At 51.8% G+C, this 6,973-nt stretch overlaps 1 long non-coding RNA gene across 1 annotated transcript; it reads right to left on the bottom strand.

Moving 5' to 3' along the window:
• Positions 1-200: 200 nt before the first annotated feature.
• Positions 201-6,629, bottom strand: LOC148050355 (uncharacterized). Its single transcript, XR_015701337.1, has 4 exons — positions 6,016-6,629; positions 5,495-5,553; positions 4,536-4,635; positions 201-4,009 (listed from the first exon to the last, which is right to left on the bottom strand). It is a non-coding gene; the product is annotated as an uncharacterized LOC148050355 (long non-coding RNA).
• Positions 6,630-6,973: the final 344 nt, after the last annotated feature.

Genomic DNA, 6,973 nt, shown 5'->3' with positions numbered 1-6,973 from the left:
GAACTGCCAGGGAAACGCACCCTTGAAAGCCAGACAGAAAGAAAAGTACTTCAGAGCACCCCGTCAAACGAGCGGGGGGGGGGGGGAAAACCCGTAACGTTCAGTTGCCTCTCCTGGTCAACGTTTAGAACGAATACCTAATGGCTCAAATACACCTAAGCAATTGCACGCCACAGCTAGTTGGCAGTTAAAGTTGAAACAACGCCACAGCTAGTTGGCAGTTGCAGTTGAAACAATGCAAGGCAGTTTGTATAGACAATTTTAACTTTTTTTTTTTCCTAAAGTTACATCTAGGGTAGAAAAATCAGTGAGAGAAGAGATCCCTCATACGGTTTTACTTTGCGGGCGGAATCCAATCCCCGGGGCTGCAATGCCTAAGGCTACCAGAAAGGACCGGCAGATTTGCTAACGCTTTTGGCTGCACCGAAGCACGCAGAGGAACGCGTGTTGATGACATCTCGGCTGTTGCAACTGAGAACCAGCGATGCCATCAACTTCCGGAAGACGTGCTGTGCTCGGCTCTTTGGAAGCAAACGGACTTTTCTTTCTCTCTCTCTCTCTTTTTTTTTTTTTTTTTTTCTTTTTCTTTTTTTAAGAGAGCGGAAAGTCTCGCTGCTGCTGACTTCTACTGCCAAGCGCATCATCTCTGAAGATCCCCACTCTGATGGGGAGTTCATAAAACACAACTTCTTTGAATGAGAAAGACTTCCATTCTGGAAAATCTCTTTCCAACTGAAGTAAGAAACCACACGCTGTAGGTTAAGGAAAAAGGACGCTGCCGAAGCAGTAACTCACCGAAACCACGTCAGGACTTGCTGTCGCTACTTACAAGGCTGGCAATGCTTCCCGGGAAAGCGACGCCGATTCCTCCTCTTTTGTCCACGTCTCTCCTTGGACCTGGATCGCTTTTAGTATGGGTGCCAGTATCTCAGCAAGCTTTTCAAGTACTACTGTAAGATATTTTCAAAACTTACTGACTGAAAAAGCACACAACAGACGATCCCTCAGAAACATCTGTAACGCGACGCTTCCCGGACACGTCCGCGCTTTAAGCTACGACGGCAAGATAAGCAGGGCTCAAGAAACGCCATGCCGATGAGGCGACGCGTTCGAGACCCTCGGGAGGCTTACCGAGGGGCCCCATGATCACCAAGAGCTACGGAAACATCAAGACCCGAGAAAACCAGGGTACGAGACACAGAAGACAGACTACGCAAAAGCAGAACACACAGACACAGGATGGAACCGCCCTGCCCAGCCAACGTCAGCAGCGTGCTAAGAACAGTAACCCGGTCCTTTTCCCTTCCCAAAGGAGACTGCTCCTGGACAGGCCTCTCCCTGACACCAACTTTATAACCCCTCCCTGCAATTCCTATCCTTGATACCTCCTCAGCCCTCACCCCGCAACTGAGCTTTCAGAGGGCCAGGGATCTGAATCCACCCTCAAAAAAGAAAAAAAGAAAACCACCACACACCTAACTAGAACATTCCTGCACTCGCTCAGTTCCTCTTCATTATCTAAAAAAAAAAAACCGAAAAACAAAAAACAAAAAAACCCAAAACCTCCCAACCCAAAAACCCACAGCACACTAACAAACTAAAACACAGTGCTGGTATTCAGCATCGGTCTGGTTACTGCCAACCGCTTCTGCGACACCCTCCTCCTCAAAAGCACCGCACCGCTCTGCTCCCCTGCTCCACGCCTGTTCTCAAGAAAGATGCTGCGGCTGTCGCTCGGTGCACCTAGGATGCCAGGAGACACAAAGTTCCCGTGGCGCTCGGGTGAAATAGCCAGCCCCGTGTGCCTCCCCTCTACCACCCAGCTCACCTCAACTTCTCGGCCGATTCTCAAGGCAGCCAGCACAGCTCCCACAGAACCAAACGGGAAATGATTAACCAACATGCCATTTCATACTTTACTATTAAATGACGACCCGGCTGACAACCACCTCGCCTCCTCCAGCCGCTCCTCAGCGGGAAGCTACGCCCCCTCCGAGGCTGTTAAAAGGGAGGACCCTAAGGAAAGAGAACAACTCCTTGAAAACTAAAGACAGGGAACGGGATAAAAGCAAAAAACTTCAATAATGACGGGAATTAGGGCAACAAAGAGAAAAAAATGAAAACCGGGGACAGTGAACTAAAAGAGAGACGTAGGAAGACAATTGAAAAAGCAAAGGTACTAATAGAGACAAGGAAGAATTAAAAAAGGGAAACGGCAAACGGAATACAAGTAGACAGAAGCTTTTGTCGTGGTTTAACCCCAGCCAGCAGCTAAGCACCACACAGCCGCTACGGGGGAGAAAATTGGAAGGGTGGAAGTCAGAACACTCGTGGGTTAAAGGAAGAACAGTTTAACAATTGAAGGAAAAGACAACAGAATAGTAGTAATAGTACTAGTAGTAATAATAATAAACCAATAACAGTATACAAAGCAAGCGATTCACTCTACAGGTGCTCACCACTTGCCGACCGATGCCAAGCACGTCCCTGAGCAGCGATCGCTGACTCCTGGCCAACGACCTCCCGTTTTCCTACCGAGCGTGACGTCACACGGGAGGGAACAGCGCTTCGGCCGGTGCGGGTCAGCTGAGCTGGCTGTGGCGCCTCCCAGCTTCTGGCGCACCGGGCAGAGCACGGGAAGCTGAAAGGTCCTTGAGCGGTCTAAGCGCTACTTAGCGACAAACAAAAACGTCAGTGCGTTACCAACATTGTTCTCATCCTAAATCCAAACCGCAGCACTGTGCCAGCTACTAGGAAGAACCTTAACTCTCTGCCAGCCGAAAGCAGGAGGCTTTGAACAGCAAGGGCGATGGAAGAAATAAGGAAAAACTTAATCAATAGCGACAGGGAGCTCCCTCGGAGAAGGAAAATTTAGAAAGCGAGGGCACTAAGGGAAGAGAAGAAACAATTAAACCCAACTAAACCCCAAGTCAACATAGAACACTGAAAAAGCAACAGGGATTAGGGAAATAAATGGGAAAATTAAAAAACAGGACAGCAAACTAAAGGGACGGAGAAGGAAAATTCAAAAAACGAGGGCCCTAAGGAAAGACAAGAAAGAATTAAAACATAAATACAGGGGAATAAAGGCAGCAAAGAGGACAAAAGGAGACAGGAGAGTGCTTAAAGGAAGCGGCGATTAAGAACATCAGGAAGTGATTTAAAAACCCGCATCGGTGAACTAAAACGGAGACGGAAAAAACGGAAAAAGACAGAAAATTATTTTTGAATCATTTATATAATACAGCAGATATAGGTTTGTATTTGGAAATCCTTCTTTTTATATATATATATGAATTCTGTATATATACATATGAATATTATTTTTATATATATATATATATATATATAAAGGCGAGAGATTTTTCTCTACTGCAATGCCTCACACCCGTATTTACAGTTTTGAACGTTTTTAATCACACACACGAATTTTCGAGGCCGATTCCTCCTCTTTTGTCCACGTCTCTCCTTGGACCTGGATCGCTTTTAGTGCGGACGCTAATATCTCAGTAAGCTTTTCAAGTACTACTCTAAGATATTTTCAAAACTTATTGACTGAAAAAGCACACAGCTTTTATGACGAAAACAAAGCCTGTTTCTTCTGAACGCCTGAACTCTTACAAACGGCGTCTTTCCTCTTTTAGGACGCAACTATTTTCCCGATATCATTTCCTAGTAAGCGCACAGAAACAGAAGATTGCGCTTTCAGGAAGGCAAAATAAATGGAGGGAAGTCGGCTTTGCACAGGCAGAACACGCTCCAGCGCAGACCTTCTTTTCCTTTTAGGATCTGCGTTAAAATAGTTCCTAGAAAAACTACAGAAGGAAGGAGAGCTGGCGCATTCTTGATGTTAACTTTGAAGTCCATGCTACAAGCGCCTTAGGAAAAACGCGGACACGCATCGCGGACGTACCTTGTGCTCGCAGACCGCTACGCAGCCTTTCCGTCCGTCTTGCGCTTTCACGGCAGAAGAAAGGGCGACCACGGTGAAACGGCGGCAGCTGACACTCTGCTGAGAGAGGAAAAAAAACCTGTAGCATAAAGCTGGGGAGGAGTCCCAAGCTGCCCGGTTTTGTGAAGTCTTGCGAAGGCTACAGCCGAGCGAAGGAAAAAATAGCCCTTTGGAACATATTGCCAAACAACATTCGGCAATAAAACTCGGAGGCGTTTGACACGCGCCCATTTTTTGGTAACTTGCTATTTGCTTCCTGTTATCGTTGTTCTTCCTTCAGAACCTCTACTTGGAGCCAACTTCTTTGCTACCGGTTCAAGCGTTTCCCTTCCTGGTATTACTAGCACACGGGCCCAGGCAAGTCCCTGAACTGCTCTTCCGAACTTCTCCAAACGACAATTGCAGCCACGAAAGAGGACTTCAAGGGAGGAAAAGGAGAGGCCGGGCAGCAAAAGAGCTCTGCAGGCTGCCACCAGTCAACATTCCACTCTTTTTTTTTTTTTCTTTTAAATACACCCCCCCGCCCCCAAATACAAACAAAAAAACCCCCATGACCTTGTATTTTTTTCCTTTGGGAGCTCACCCCTGTCTCAGCACAGTGTCCTCCACAGAGCAGGAAGCGCAGACGATCTGTATCCCGATTTGCACGTGACGAATCCGTGTTCAGAAGAAATAGGCCAGATCTGTAAGACCGGTGTTATTTTGGGGGTTTTAACAATCACAACGCAATTGCATCGACCGACGCGTTTGTGAGAAAACTCCTTAACTTCTAAACGTAGCACCTCCTTGGGTAAAAAAACGTGTGCGAGACTGAAAAAAAGGGATGATTCAGAGCTCCCGCTCACGATGGAGCCGTGGCGAAAGGAATGAAAGTGAAGACAAACAGCAGCAACACGAAGTGAAATTCGGCTTTAATTCTAGGCACGTGCTTAAGAGACTCTCCAAGCCCACACCTCAATCCTAGGAGCGACTAGCCCTTTTCTGGAAGGACAAACTTTGTTACTTCAAAGTCCTAGACCGAAGGCTCCACGGAACAGAACGTGCACCGAGCCACAGGCCACCGTGCCATCGACGCTCTGATGGCAAAGAAAAACCAAGGAAAACTAAAGTTTAAAGATCGGTTTCCATCGCGTTTCATTCCTTACGTTTCCACTGGCACCTAGGTGCTCCAAAATGAACTCTACTGACCCCGCATGTTACTAACAATTTAGTTCTGCGTATCAAAACAACAGGCTATTTCCAGCTCGCCCATCAAAGTAGCACGACCGACCAGAAGAGAAACACCGGACCCTAAAGAAGGGAACAGGCAGCTCTTCATTTCTCCTAGAGGAAAGTCTGTTCTTTTGCCCGGAAGGCAAACAGCCGAAACTGCCAAGGGAGCACTGCAGGAACGCGGCGCGCTCTCTCAGCTGCAATTTGTCATCGGCTTTTCTGCACGGGCAGCGGCTTTGCCTTTCCTCTGGCTTTGATGTGGCGCCCCTGGAGCGTCCTTGACCCGGCAAGGGTTTCTCCCCGCTCCCGCAGCCCCAGACACGCGATTACCTGAGCGCCGAGCGGAATCACCCACGCGGGATTTTCTTCCCGGGACGCAGAAGGTGACGCTGGGAAAGGAGGAGGCAAAAAAGGAAGCGGTTTGTCCGGCAGCCACGGCCCTAGAAACTACACCTCCCGGCATGCCCCGGGGAACCAACGTGGCCGACCAAAAGCCCCGGATGCCAGGGGACGCAGCCCTCCGTGCTTTGGGATCCTGCGGGGACACCGTTCACCGCGCCACCGCCGCACGTGGAAGCACCGCCGAGCCCCCAGCGCGGCTCCCCCCCGCCGCCCGGCCCCGGAGCGGAGCGGAGCGGCGCCCCCCCGCCCCGCACCGGCGCGGCGCCCGCCCAACTCCGGGCTCACCTCGCCACCGGCCCCGACCCGACGCGCCCGCCCCTCGCCCGGCTCCGGGAAGCCCCGCCCGCCCGGCTCCCACACGGCACCGCACCCTCCCCGCTCCGTGCCTCCCGCCGGCCCGGCCGCTCCCCCCCAGGCACCGCCGCCCTCCTCGGGGCTTCCCCGCTCACCTCCTCCCTGCCTGCAGCCGCAGCCCAACGACCGCTCCGCTCCGCCCCGGGCTCCCGCTGGCCCCTCCGCGGGGGGAAGCTGCGCCCACCGCGCGATGCCCGCCCGCGACGCACCGCGCATGGTCTGGGAGGAATTCCAGTTTAATCTCTGTGGGCTGGACGACCTTCTGTATCATCCAGGGGACTTCTCGTTTCACCTCTATGCTCTGGAGGGCCTTCTCGATGGTCTGGGTGGACTTTCGGTGTCATCTCCATGGTCTGCGGAGCCGCCCTATACTCCTGGAGGACTTCCGTTTGCATCTCTATCGTCTGAAGGACAGTCTTTCAAATCTGGGATGACTTTCTGTCTCCTCTCTATGGTCTGGAGGACCTTCTCGATGGTCTTGGTGGACTTTTGGTGTCATCTCCATGGTCTGCGGAGCCGCCCTATATTCCGGGAGGACTTCCGCTTGCATCTCGATGGTCTGAAGGACAGTCTTTAGAATCTGGGACGACTTTCTGTCTCATTTCTATGGTCTGGACGACCTTCTCTGTGATCCGGGAGGACTGTGTCGGCCATTTTGGTGGTTCGGACGAGTTATTTTTTTGCCGGGGGGGGTTTGGTTTTTTAAGCTTTTGTGTGCTCTGTGCAGCCGCAGCCCAACGACCGCTCTGCTCCGCCCCGGGCTCCCGCTGGCCCCTCCGCGGGGGGAAGCTCCACCCACGGCGCGATGCCCGCCCCCGATGCACCTCGCAGGCGCTGGCGAAGCTCCGCCCTCCCAGCGGCAAACCCCGCCCTCTGCAGCAAAGCTCTGCCCTGCACACGGCACGCATGCGCCGGTGAAGCTCCGCCCCCTCGGCAAAGCTCCACCCTCCCATGGCAAAGCTCCGCCCCCCGCAGCAAAGCTCCGTCCCCAACTCATCGCGCATGTGCCGATGATGCTCCGCCCTCACCCGGCAAAGCTCCGCCCCCCCCCCG

The sequence above is a fragment of the Nipponia nippon genome, unplaced genomic scaffold (assembly GCF_047370975.1).
Source record: "Nipponia nippon isolate SJK-2023a ecotype South Korea unplaced genomic scaffold, ASM4737097v1 scaffold_9, whole genome shotgun sequence".
In the NCBI taxonomy this organism is placed as follows: Eukaryota; Metazoa; Chordata; class Aves; order Pelecaniformes; family Threskiornithidae; genus Nipponia; species Nipponia nippon.
The sequence above is the reverse complement of the archived record's forward strand: the minus strand, read 5'-3'. Positions and strand labels throughout refer to the sequence as shown.